The 13,712-nt window shown below is 42.3% G+C and overlaps 1 protein-coding gene across 18 annotated transcripts in view; it reads left to right on the top strand.

The window, feature by feature from the left end:
- Positions 1-43: 43 nt before the first annotated feature.
- Positions 44-13,712, top strand: part of LOC143434544 (uncharacterized) — a 164,841-nt gene continuing 151,172 nt past the window's right edge. For 7 of the 18 annotated variants that reach the window (XR_013104115.1, XR_013104112.1, XR_013104120.1 and 4 more), the window contains exons 1-2: positions 48-205; positions 2,320-2,429. The gene's annotated coding sequence lies outside the window, so the exon portion shown is untranslated. Of the gene's footprint in view, positions 206-2,319; positions 2,430-11,856; positions 11,910-13,308; positions 13,526-13,712 lie in introns of all 18 variants that reach the window. The other 11 variants (XR_013104118.1, XR_013104113.1, XR_013104126.1 and 8 more) reach the window with 7 other exon arrangements.

The raw sequence follows: 13,712 nt of genomic DNA, 5'->3' as shown, positions 1-13,712 counted from the left end.
GTTTGGACTTGCTGCTGCAGCTGCGGTTCTGCTGTGTCATGCAAGAAGGAGGCGGCGGCGGCGGCGGCCGGAGCTGGAGGGGGAGGAGGGGAGGAACCTGATCCTCGGTAGCGAAGGGCTGGAGGCAAACACCGAGCTCCCCCTCAGCCGCCCGGGAGCAGGGAGGGTTCTGCTACCCTGAGGGGCCCTCCCCGCTGGGCAGAGGGTAAGTGGGGCGGCGCAGGTGGTCGTCGTGGGAAGGGAGCGCGCAGGGGGGTTAGGTGGGACAGTGGGACCACTAGGAGCTATCCGGGGCCCCGAGGAGTCAAGTGTCGGACTAATAGGAGCCCAAGCCATAGAAGAGATAGTCTGCCAGTAGCAGCAAGAGTAACTACTTGCCTAATGACAGTTGGTCCTAGCCACACAGTGGGTGGAGTTGTAGATCCCGAACTCAGGACCCAGCTAGAGGCAATGATTCACGGTTGCAGGAACTTAATCCCAGCAGCCCTGGCGCTGGCGCTATAGGACACCCTTGAAAAGCAAAGGCCAACACACCCCAGGTTCCTCTAGCCTTTCTGGACTTTCTGGGTTGTCTTCTTCAAATCTAGGGGAAAGGCTGGGAAACCGGCCCAACCCCACTTTAGCCACAAAAATAACGCTCTTGGCCAGTGGCCCTGGACAAGCAGCCTCTGGTGCAATTAAACAATCAATAGGAAAAAGCCCACCCTCCTTCCTCCTCCCTCAGGCTCCTTCGACCAAGGTAATTCATGGGGCTTAAAGGAGAAAGAAAATGTGGTATATTTTGCCCTATCCACGCCGTCAGTCAGTCTGCCACTACACAAATGGCCACCTGTACACTCCAGGGTTCACCCTGCCTTCAGAGGGATGCTTCTGAGAGACAACAATACTACTCCAGGTAGCAAGAGGAGACCACCTAAAACTCCCCGACAATTTCACCTCCATTGCCCTTTCCCCCCCCCCAGGGGAATTGGAAACCTAGACCTGAGAGCAATGAACTGTAGAGACAGACTGGGCACATGGGGACATTGCTCTTTTCACCAGCCCGCAGTTCTTAGGACAGCCATTATTATTATTATTATTATTATTATTATTATTATTATTATTATTATTATTATTATTTTACATTCCTTTTCATGTCCCTCCTGGAAATCTCAAGAAGCACTTTCTGAAACGTTTTAATGTCAGCCATACATTTACAAGTAGGGGTTGAGGGGATTAACGGAAAGGCTAATGACTGTCTCAAAAGCACATGCGGTTGCTAGGGAACTCAAGCTCATCCCGCTCTCTAATCACCAGTGTGTTACAGGGAAATCAAACTGCTCGGGGTGTTATTAAAATGAATGGCATTTGGTTAAAGGCTTCTTTGCTTGTGTTGTAGCATCCTGGATTATTATCGATTGCCTCACACCCACATACCTTGTTTTCCTAATTTGATTTCTGTATCTGCGTCACTGCCAGGGACACTCAGACTAGACCAGTCAGGTTCACTTCCTGTTTCTCAGAACTGGTTTATATTTGGTCTCTGTGCTCTAGCTGGTAAGACATTATCACGCTGATCCTCTTGGAAAGGAATCTTTGCTTCCCGTTGACAACAAATTATCCCAATTAAATGCTAATTCTCGTGGAAAACGTCATTGTAGGGCGGTCAAGACACTGCCAGGCTACTTTATTAGAGAAAGCCATTCTTGACATGTAAAGCCAAGAAAAGCCCATCTCCCCACACCTCACCTCCCCCCACCCCTGCTGAAAAAGTCTTCATTCCTCAGCTTTGGAACTAAAACAAACTCAAGAAGAGAAAATATTTAAGTATAATATTTCCAAAATGAAGCATAAAAGAGTACACATTGAAGCTGGAAGAATCATTTGACTAAATAAGGCGTAGAGTTGAATTCATTCCAGGTCAGGAAGGACAAATAAACATGGGTTAGCATTGTGGCCCTGAGAGTATGAAGTGTGATTGCAAGGCTACTTTACAAATAGGAAATCCCATCACCTTGTGAACTAAATGTCTCTTTTACCGAGTCCCCTATGTCCCTGATAAGGCAGCCTTGCTTTGTATATTTTTACTCGAGTTCCTTCCTCTTTATAGCAAGAATATCTCCAAGGCAATGGCAGAGAGATGTGACTATGTAAATAAGTGGGTTCTGATGGAGATGATTTGTTTGATGAGAAATAGAGCACTTGTGGTATTGAAGAAAGATTGGTTTCCACTTCTGTGCACCGGATGAGCTCGGGCAGCCATCTTGGGTCTTTGCATGTCTGCATCCTTATGGAAGCTTAGTAAAAGATCTCAACGTTGATTTCAATTCTAATTTTCAGCTGTTAGATTTTTTAATGTGGATTGGTGTTTTGCCTACATGCCTGTGTGAGAAGACATGTATATCTGCATAAGGGTGTCAGATCTCCTGGAACTGGAGTTACAGACAGGGGTGAGTTGTCATGTGGGTTCTGGAAATTAAACTAGGGTTCTTTGGAAAAACATCCAGTGTTCTTAACCTCTGAGCCATCTCTCTAGCCCCTAGCTTGCTCTGTCTGTCTTTCTTTATTTTCTTTTTTTCCTTTCCTTCCTTTTTTTTTTTTTTTTTTTTTTTTGCATTCAATCTTTAATACCTAACTTTAAAGATTGGGGATGGGGGGGCAGGGTGTTCATGTAAAAGGTGATTTATTGTTTATACATTGAGTTTTAATATTAGTTACCACATGAGTAAGATCTACCTTGTTTCCTATGCATTTCTCCTCTCTTCACCTTATAGCGGTATAGAAACAACAGACTAAAAGGTACAAAAGTCTGTGAGAGTAGTCAAAGGCCTTGCAGTTACTCCAGATGCAGTTAACCCCTAAAGCCTCTGTCAGCAAAGTGAAGGGATGATGGAGGAAGGGTACCCCAAAACAGTTATCAGTTGAATTCTGATGGAGCAAAACATCTATCTGTGCAACAGATAGAAACATGTATCTAGCAACAGATAGAAACACACCCAGTTGTAATTTAGAACCCCCTCAAATTCAACATATTAAAAAGAATAGTGTGGAGAAATATGAGATTTGTGCCGGAAAGAAAAGTCCTGACTTTGAAACCCAACTCGTGTTACTCAATTCATTATTGAGTGCTTGCTGTGGCCTTAGAAATACAGAGATAAATAAAACAGGGCTGATGGCCTGCAGGATCTCCTATCATGAGGAGACACACGAAAACACAGTCGGTCATACAATAGTGAGATGACATCTACAGGAGAGTTCAAAGGAGGTGCTTGGCTACAGAAGTGAATAAACCAACAAGAGAAATACAATAAAGGAAGGGATATTACAGATCCACCCTACCCAAAGCACTGTGTGTCAAGAATTTAAGCTGAAAAGGCACACTCACAGAGCTGAGCCCAGAGGATGATGTCCAGCAAATACAAGATGCTCCACAAATATTTACATTGCAGGATTGCATAGTAGAAGTCTGGAAGGATAAACAGGCTTCTGTGTAGTGAAAGGCTCTGTCTTTTTAAGAAGTTTGGGCTTACTCTAAAGACATCGGAAAGCTGTTGGTTAATTTTTTAATTATCTATCTATCTATCTATCTATCTATCTATCTATCTATCTATCTATCTAATGTGTGTTTATGTGTGCCTGAGTGTATGGATGTATACCACTTGAATATAGGAGCCAGAGGAGATCAGGAGAGCATGTCAGATATCCATGGAGCTGAAGTTACAGGCAGTTGTGAGCCACTGTGTGGGTACTGGGAACCAAACCCAGGTTAATTTAAGTTGATTAATTTTAAGGAACACTCTGACACAATCACATGGCCACTTTAGAAAGATCTCTGCTGTTGAGCTAATTTGTAAGTGACACTGTAAGCCAGGGGATTCTTCAAAAGGTTTCAGCATCATAAGAAAAAAGAGGTGAGTGAACCTCTAAACTAAGACAGCAAGAGAAGATAGAGAAAGAAAGGATTCCGTAACTAAGACAAGTAAGTCAGCTTATTGATTTTTCTCTGTGTGATTGAGAAATGGTGGGAGGATTTATGACTTAGGTAAGCAGGATGGTAGGGGTGTCAGCCACGAAGAGAGAGACCTTAAGAAGAAAAACAGGTCACAGAGAGCAGGATCTCAGTTTAATTTTAAACCTACTGAGGTGAAGTGCCCGTGGAATATCCGAGGGAAGCTGGGAGCTGCTTACCAGAGGAAGCTGAAACTCAGGAGACAGCTGTGTTACAGTCATCAGAGTGAGAGTCTATAGTTGCACATGGAATCCCCCAAAAGAGAGAGTGTAGAGAACAGGTAGCGCCATGGCAACACCATTGAAAGGGGCAAAGAAGGGAGAGTGCTAAGGAGATATTGGGACAGAATAGAAGAAGCAAGAAGGAGCTGTAGATGTCAGATGAGTGTGTAGATGCTTTGGAAGGACCAGAGAGTTGAAGATAAATGAGGACTGAAAAGCCCTTGTATTTAGCAACAGAGGTCATCTGTGTATTTGGCAAAAAGCATGTGGGTAAATGGGGAAGAGTCACTGGTCTGCGATGGATTTAGGGACATGAGAACAGAGGAAGTAGCTGGAGGAGGTTCTCTCAGATAGGAAGGACTAAAGGGCACATCGAGAGGGAGATGAAGGTATTAAGAAGAGAGTGTTTGCCTGGTAGTGGTGGCTCACGCCTTTGACCCCAGCACTTGGGAGGCAGAGGCAGGCAGATTTCTGAGTTCAAGGCCAGCTTGGTCTACAGAGTGAGTTCCAGGACAGCCAGGGATACACAGAGAAACCCTGTCTCGAAAAACCAAAAAAAAAAAAAAAAAAAAAAGAGAATGTTTGAATTTATGATCTGTAAGGCTAAGGATATATAGTAAAAAGAAAAGAGAAAGAAAGGATGCTCCAAACCAGCATCCTCTCTCTCTATTCATACTATGGCTTTCTTTTTAAAAAAAAATTAAAGACATGAGTCTCATTTATGTGTTCTTGAGCTGGCCTCAAAGTTGTGATCCTCCTGTGTCAGTCTCTTGGGTGTTGAGATTACACGTATGTGCCATCCTCGCTGGCTCTAAAGCAGCGGTCCTCAACCTTCCTAATGCTGCGACTCTTTACCACAGGTCCTCAGTTATCCCCCAGCCATATTATCATTTTCATTACTATTTCATAAGTGTACTTTTGCTACTGTTAGGAATCGTACTATAAATATCTGGTATTTCTGAAGGTCTTAGGCAACACCCGTGGAAGGGTCATCCAACATCCAAAGAGGTCACAGTCCACATACTGAGAACCACAGCTCTAGTACTGTTTTCTTGTCTCCATGATTGTTCTTGTTCTTTCCAGCACACCATAACATATGGTTCTCTCATTAGATTCCTTCCATATCATCTGCACGCACTTGGAAGACAGTTCAGGATCCTTTTCTGGCATCCCACGCCCTGTGTGGCATCCTGGACCAGCTCTCCAGCTCAATGTCCTTTCACTTTCTCATGTTCCAGCTCCACCAAGCTCCGGACATTTTCTTTTCCTGGGATACTCTTCCTATCCTTCTGGTTTTTCTTTGAACATCGTCTTCTCCTCCTTCCTCTACCTGATGTATCTTTTCCTATTCCCCCTTCTAATCTCCATGGGCAATTTTTCACTGTAATATTATGAAAGCCACTCCACCATTTGCTTTATTTTGTATAGTTGAGAGCTTCTAAACTGAAAACTCAGTGGAGATTCTTGCCACTTAGTTGGAGCTTAACACTGTCCACTGAGTGTGTATAGAGAGGAAAGGGAGGGGCAGATTAACAGACAGTAGAGAGACCAAGAGCCACCTTCCAGAGGCAGGTATTGTGGCACACATCTGTGATCCTACCATTCAGGAAGGTGATGTCGGAGGATCACGAGTTCAAGGCCAATCTGAGCTGTGTAGTGAGATTCTTGTCTCAAAAAGAAAAAAAACAAGTCAGTATCTAATGCGTTGAGGAATGACCATTGATGATGATGTGCTAGGCTTTTAGGGTTTCAAAAGTAGAAGAGTTTACAGCTCTGTTGCCCTGGGCATTGACATTCTCTGAACCTCACATTATAGTTAGAGATATTATGTGCTTCAGTGGGCTGTTAGGGGAGTGAAATCAGAAGGTATAGGTAGGCAGTGAAGAGATCTTGTCAAGCTCTTTTAGGAAGTCAGGAATTCTAAGGGTCATTCCATAACTTCCAAATGTGAGTCCCCTGTCATATAACTTTTGATACTTACTTATTATTAGAATAAGAAAGAGAGAAGCCATTGAGATGACTCAGTGATTAAAGTCACTTGCTCCCAAGCCTTATGACTTGAGTTTGATTCATGGTACCCACACAGTAGGAGAGAACCAACTCGTATAAGTCACCCTCTGACGTCCATACACATGCCACAGCACAAGTTTGGTTTCTTTCCTGACAAACACACAAATAACTAAGTGTATTATAAAACATGACAAAATTGTGACTTCAAAAATATGGTCTACTGCCATAGAACCGTTTCTAACTGAACCTAGAAGTTAGCTACTTCAGACAAAACCAGTAACCAAAGCAAAGCTCTAAACGTAGGCAAAGTATATGGCAAACAGACTGAAACCAAAGAAATACAAAAGAAATGTAAAGTATGTTAGAATATCCCCCTTGCTTTCTCAAAACAAGAAGCATGCCCATTGTAAATGCAGTGAGAGAAATTTTCAAGTATCTGGTGGTCTGGGTAGATGGAAAAGCGGCCATGTTCTTAGTGGAAGGGCAGTGACCTCTGTGGAGGGCGTCCTGGCAGTGTTTATTTGCATCTTTCAGTGCATCTGCCTCTGTTCTTTTAGTTCTGTGAAGCTCCTTACACAATCCATATTGCATCCTTATATTTTGCATAATTGAGAAATTAGATATTTTTGAACTCATGTTTTCAGAGTTTGTTTCTACAGCCTTAAGGGCTCTCCTGAAGGTCATAGTGTTCTACCATTTGGCTGAGACATTAGACACACCCTCACCTCCTGTCTCTAATTATCACGGAGTCAATAACTTTGGCAGAGAGGACATTCTCCAATAACCTTGGTAGGAAAAATATTTCCCAAAGAAAGAACATGAAGATATGTGTGTATGTGTGTGTGTCACACACACACATATATATATACACACACATACACACACACACACATACAAGCTTCACACCCAGCAACTGTCAACACTCATAGAGGACCACACCCTGCAGGAAACATGTCACATGATCCCTTCCACATGGCCATTCAGTACACAGCACAATCCCAGACATACCAATGGGAACTAAGCTTTTCAATACATTACTAATAATAATAGATGAAGAACAACATACTTATTTTGTTGCTATGTTTTTTTTTTTTTTTTTTTTTTTTTTTGTAAGGAGATTTTCATTTTTCCGGTCTGAAATGTATTGTCGGGGTGAACATATAAAGGTTAACAGGACGAGAACACATGTGGAGAGACTGAAGGATGTTTCAAAAACATGTGTGAGAAAGAATGGCTGCCAGGTGAGGAGAGTGCCATGAAAGGGCCAAGAAATAACCAAGGCCCACAGAGCTGCTTTAAAGACTTTAATGACAGACAGGACATGGTGAGTGATACAGAAGGAGACACAGTCACTGTCACAATGGACTTGAAGATTCTTCTCTTATCCTAGAAGATAATAGATATGTGATCATATGTGTGACCAAAGTTTTAATAACTAAGATGGAGAATGTTGCAACAGCCACAGGATTGAGGCGACAATTAGAAGTTCTGCCCCAGTAATAATGTCTACCATAGACTTGGAGATAGGAATCTGAAACGTGAACTTAGATCACTTAGAGTGGGCGAAAATAAGATAAAATAAAATAAAATAAAATAAAATAAAAATATGTTCAATATAGAGGTTGAATAGAAAAGAAAATTTGCAGTGGAGGCATAAAGAGAACCCAGAGAAGTAGAACCAAGGGACAAAAAGGGGACTGGGCTCAGCACTGTCAAGAAAGATTAGCATAGCTCAGGAGTCTTTCTCCTGAGTCCTAATGTCTTTAAGAGCTGGGTTTTGTAGACCTTTTTGTATGTCCAGTGTCTCACACATAATAAACAGCCAGTAAATTTCTGTTAAATTGTGACTCGCAGAAATACACAGACAGACAATGACTGTAGAATTTATGTTTGGATCTCAGAAGATAAGTCAATACAGGCTAAGGATGAAGTTCAGGAGAAGAACGTACCTACTGTGTAGATGGCCCTGGCTCTGCCTCCCAGCACCACAAAATAAATAAGTAAGTAAACAGATAAATAAGACTCATTTGAGGTTCACCACAAGGAATCTTACTTAGGAAATAGATAATCCTGAGTACTTTGTTCTACTTGAGAGCTAACAGGCAGATTAATTGATCATAGGACCACTCTCCTTTCTGGTAAGTGCCTTTTCTGAACTGTGACAAGCATTTTCTCTGTCTGGGCCACCTAAGTCACTTTTATATTTCTTTATGTCCTAGAGAATAAAAAGAACAGTTTATTTCACCCCATCCAGAGTCATTGTCTCTCAGTGAATCCATTTTGAGGTCGCTATGATTCCAGAAGACACAATAGCCACTCTTAGATTCCCAGCCTTAGATTCCTACAAAGAGAAAGGTGGCTCTAGGCAGGAAAACTGTTACCCTCCTAGATGCATCCCCTGCTTCTCATTCTGCCACTGTATCATGTTGGTTTCATTCTGAGAACGTGGGAATCATTGACAGAAGAGGATGCTCAGCACCAGGGGTATACTCAGTTGGGAGAGTGGTTGTCTGGAATGTGTGCACAGAGCATTAGATTCAAACCTTAATATCACATAACAACAACAAAACCGAAACGATGTTGATTGCACTTTTTGTTAAGGCCTGCACTAGGGAGGTGGAGGCAATACAATCAGATGGTCAGTGAGCACTGGGCCAGCTGAGGCTGTGTGGGAAACTGTCTTGAAAGGATAAGAAAAGAGTGAGTAGGGGGAGAGCATAATTGATTAGAATCTTTAAGATCGTGAAGCTGGAGAGGTGGTACTGGCTTCTAACTGCAGAGCCAAAGAACTCCATTTTGAATCCTAGTGCCCAAATCCGGCAGCTCACAGTCACCTGTGGCTCCACCACCAGGGTATATGGCCTCTAAGCATACCAGTACACATGAAGTATACCATACACATTAGAAAAAAATGAAACAAATCTAAAGAAAATTTTAGAAACTAAAATGATAGCAGGAGCTTTAACAGTATTGAAAGGTTTCCGACATCCTAACATTGTTATGATCAGTGATTAGCAAACGCTGTCTACAAAAGATGAGATAGAAAATATTTTAGGTTTCTCTGCCTCTGTTCCAAATCCTCAGTGCTGTCACTGCAGTGAGAAAGCAGCCATCAAAATGTATCGATGAAGCTGAGGGCAGAGGTCACACCTGCAGGCCCAGCCCCAGGCACTCGGAAGGCTGAGGAAGGCAGGAGATCTCGGGTTCAAGGCCAAACTAGGTTATACAGCAAGATGACTGGAAGAAGGAAGGCAGGAAGGGAGGGTGAGAAGACAGGGTTTTGAATAAGGATGGCTATGCTTCAATGAGACTATTTATGGAGAACAAAATTTGGATTCCATACACCTATCCCTTGTCATTTGGTTTTATTCCTCTTTTAATATTTTTCCAACCATTTTTTTAAATGTGAAAACAATTCTTAGTTTATAAGCCACACAGAAACAGGGTGTGGGCTACATGGGGAAGGGTTTTGCAGCCTCTGGCTTAGATAAGTGTGAACATCTTGTTATGAGAAAAAACTGTTCACATTTGGGCTTCCAAAGTCAATACTTTTCTTTGTTTTCTTTTTTCTTTTTTCACCTTTATTTTCATGTCTCATATCCACCTGTCGGTCTGCACCAAGGAACAGAAGTGTCCCCTAAGAACAGTAGTCTTCCTGTGATGCACCTCTTCCTTGTAATGTGTGTGGAGGTAACTGTTGCAGTGTTTTAGCCAGCAATGGGCCCATATGTGATAATGGTCCTATAATATCATGATGGGGTTGAAAACTTCTTGTTACTTAGTGATAGCATAGCTTTCAGAATGCTGGAGCAGGTGACATTATCAACATGGATAGGGTGATGCTGGTGTCTGTAAGCCTGCTGTAATTCTGGTCATATAAAAGTATAGCCAACAGTACAGTGAAGGAACGCATAACACTTGGTAGTTATTATAAAGGACCATAGATAGTATGGGCTCTGTGCTTATTATGCTTTCTGTTACTTTATTATTTTAGAACATACTCATATCGATAAATATGGTGACTGTAGGACAATGTGCTGCGTTATAGCAGCATCAGTCTCTCATATCTTTCTTATGCTTGATTTAATATAACTTTTCATTTATTATGGTCCTGTGAGCAATATACTGTTTTATGTGTATGTTTGTATGTATAAAACAGGCATAATATATGCTGAATATATAATATATAATATATAATATATAATATATAATATATAATATATAATATATAATATATAATATATAATATATAATATATAATATATAATATATAATATATAATATATAATATATAATATATAATATATAATGCATATCATATAGCCCAGGTGAATAGTAGTCTATACAATGTAGGCTTCTGTGAGTACCCTCAGTTTACCAAACAACAAAATCACTTGAAGACATTTCTTGGATTATGTCTCCATCATTAAGTGACTCTTAACTGTGTTTTATAAGATAAAGAATTCTTCCTAGTTGGCTTTATAAATACATAAAACCAAGATAAAGAAGAAATGCTACTGAGTCTTGTGTGTGTATGTCTTACTTATTATTCTACTACTGTGATGAGACACCATGACCAAAGTAGCTTTCAGAAGAAATCGTTTATTAGGGGCATACGATTTCATAAGTTCCATGACCATCATGGTGGGCATCATGGCGGCAGGCAGGCAGCCGTGGAGCCAGAGCAGTATCTGAGAGCTTAGATCTTGAGTCACGATCAGGAGGCAGAGAGAGGAAGAACACACTAGGAAAGGCTCAAATCTTTTGAAACCTCAAGGCCTTCACTTGGTGACACACTTCCAAAAAGGCCACACCTTTTAGTCTTTCCCAAGCAATTATACCAGTTGAGGAGCCAACATTCAAATATATGGTCCTATGGGAGCCATTGTCATCCAAATCATCACTCTGTGTGTGTGTGTGTGTGTGTGTGTGTGTGTGTGTTGGTGTGTGAGAGTGTTTCTGTATGTGTAGGTATGGCCATATGTGTGCATGTGCTTCTAGAGGCCAAAGGTTAACCTCAGGTGTTATTTCTCAGGAGCCATCCAAGGTAGGTCTTTGAGTCCCGGGTGTGGAGTTGGGCATGGTTGTTGTTTTTTATGCATTTCCAGCTTGGTTTTTTTTTTTTTTTTTTTTTTTTTTTTTTTTTTTTTTTTTTTGGTGGTGGTGGTGATGATTTGTTTGTTTGTTTTGAGACCAGGTCTCCCATTGGTACCTTGGGCTCACCAACCAACTCTACAAATCCCTCTTTCACCTCTCCAATGGTAGGATAACAAACTTGTGTCACCACACACAGATTTTTATATGGGTGTTAGGGGTCATACTTAGGTCCCAGTGCTCGTATACCAACAAGCATTTCACCAAGTAGGCCGTATGCCCGACTCATATGTGTATTGGTTTTTGTTGTTGTTATCATTTGGGCTTATTTGTTTGTTTGTTTAGTTAGTTGGTTTTGTTGTTTTAAAGACAGGGTCTCACTGTTTCGCTCTAGCTAGCCTGTAGACCAGGCTAACCTAGAACTCACAGAAATCTCTCTATCTCTGCCTCCCAAGTGCTGGGATTTAAGGTATGCACCAGCACACTAGGCCCACTAAAGATTGTCATAATTCATTCATTAGATGTTAAAATCTGCTTTTACAGAGTCCTGTCCTGGGTATCAGGGAGATAGAAGAGGGTAGAACATGGAGAAGCAGGTATGTAGCTATTTAGAAAATCAAGTGGCTGAAAAAAAATCAGTGAGAATTGTGGGGTTGTTTCTGTATAAATGCATAAAAAAGTATCTTTAGAAGCAACTGAAGGCAGCCCAGGGGAGGGGGGAGGCGAGAGGAGGGGGAGGGGGAGCGGGGAGGTTGAGGTGTAAGCTCTTTTGCATTACAGCTGCGTGACCTTGGGCTGATTATATAAACCATATGAATTTCGTTTTCCTTAATTCAAAGTGGGGATAACAATAACTACCTGCGAAGAAGGTTGGGGATGAAATAAGGGAGCATATATAGATCACCTACTCCTCGGGACACAGTGAACAACTGGAACATTTCAGCAGTTTTTGCTGTGGGGCAGCATAAAGGGATACAGCTTATTCACACACAAGAGGCACAACCAGGCAGGGCAGAGTAACCTAGAAGTCACAGAGTCACAGCCGTGTCTAGAAACCCACAAGCCCGATAAGGAACATTTGGGCGAAAATAAAAGCAGAAGCGATATTGTCACAGGAGCATTCTGTAAGGCAGCTGGCCAGTTGTCCGTAGCAACCAGCTGCTGGGTTGCCTGTGAAGCTCCACCTACTTAAGGGCCTAGCTCCGCGGCATCCTTCACCCCAGCACTTAAATTCCAATTGTAACTGGGTAAAAAAATACATGATTCTCCCTTCCAGCCAGGTCATCGGAACCCCAGACACCCAAAGGTTGTACGTAGTATGCTCCCTACTAATTCTGGCCTTCTGCCATAAGCTCTGTCCCTGCCTCTGCCTTTGGGCGTTGTGTGTTGAATGTCAGTCTTCCACTGGTGGTATGTTTCTCTGAGTACTAGCCTGTTTCACCATGGCTCAGTGTCTTGTAGACCTCAGCTCTGTCTAGCTGCCTTCCACAGGCATCTGTATTCTCCTGCTGACACCATGTGTGTTCTCCCCTGGGAGGCCCATTGCAGGTGCCCTCATGGGAAACCTGCTAGAAGGCTATTGTACTTCATAGTAAAAGCTTCCTGCTTTTTTCTCCTGGTGAGGGACAACAGGCCTTTCACAGCCCGGCTTTCCTAGTCCAGGCTGGCCTCTGTATTCACTGTCTGTGCCGTGGGGAAGGGAGTATGCCCACTCCAGTGTTGGTTTCTTCCCTCTCTCCACTGGCTATGCATTATCAATTTCTAGCATGTCTTGTGAGCCTTGGATGGCGACATCAATAATGTTTTTCCCAATACAGATGACCAAATTAGTGGCACAGGGACATAACATAGGGGGTAATGGCGAACTTCAATTTATTTACAATCAACTGACAATATCGTTCTGCTGAGAAGCAAGCATTAAATAAAGTTGGCACAACTTGAATGCCAACTAATTCCTTATTGAAGAGCTGCTATTCCATGCTTAATTCCTACCAGCCAAGAAGAATGTGTTGGTGAAACAGAAGTGACAAACAGGTACTGCTTCGCCCTTGGAATGGAAATAGCCAGAGAAGGCAGCTCTGCACTCCCAGAGCCAACCTGGACTGGACTAAGAGAGCATGTGCAAGAGAACCTCCGTCTGACCAAGAACTAAGAAGGAAAGCTTTAGAGGGGTAAAATGTCTGCAGAAGGACACGTCTGTATAATTCATAATGTCAGTAATGAAAAGGGGATTGCTAAAAACAAAAACCAGTGTAGTCGCTTGTTCAAGTAACAGTCCAATCAGCTCCTGGTTTTAATGGAGGAAAAAGGCAGGGAGGAGGGAGTCTGACAAGTTTGCTTTATGTGGAGCAGGCTGCATCCTGAGATCTCAGGCGGGAATGAGGGATATTGTTCAGTTA

The sequence above is a fragment of the Arvicanthis niloticus genome, chromosome 15 (assembly GCF_011762505.2).
Source record: "Arvicanthis niloticus isolate mArvNil1 chromosome 15, mArvNil1.pat.X, whole genome shotgun sequence".
NCBI classification, from domain to species: domain Eukaryota; kingdom Metazoa; phylum Chordata; class Mammalia; order Rodentia; family Muridae; genus Arvicanthis; species Arvicanthis niloticus.
The sequence above is the reverse complement of the archived record's forward strand: the minus strand, read 5'-3'. Positions and strand labels throughout refer to the sequence as shown.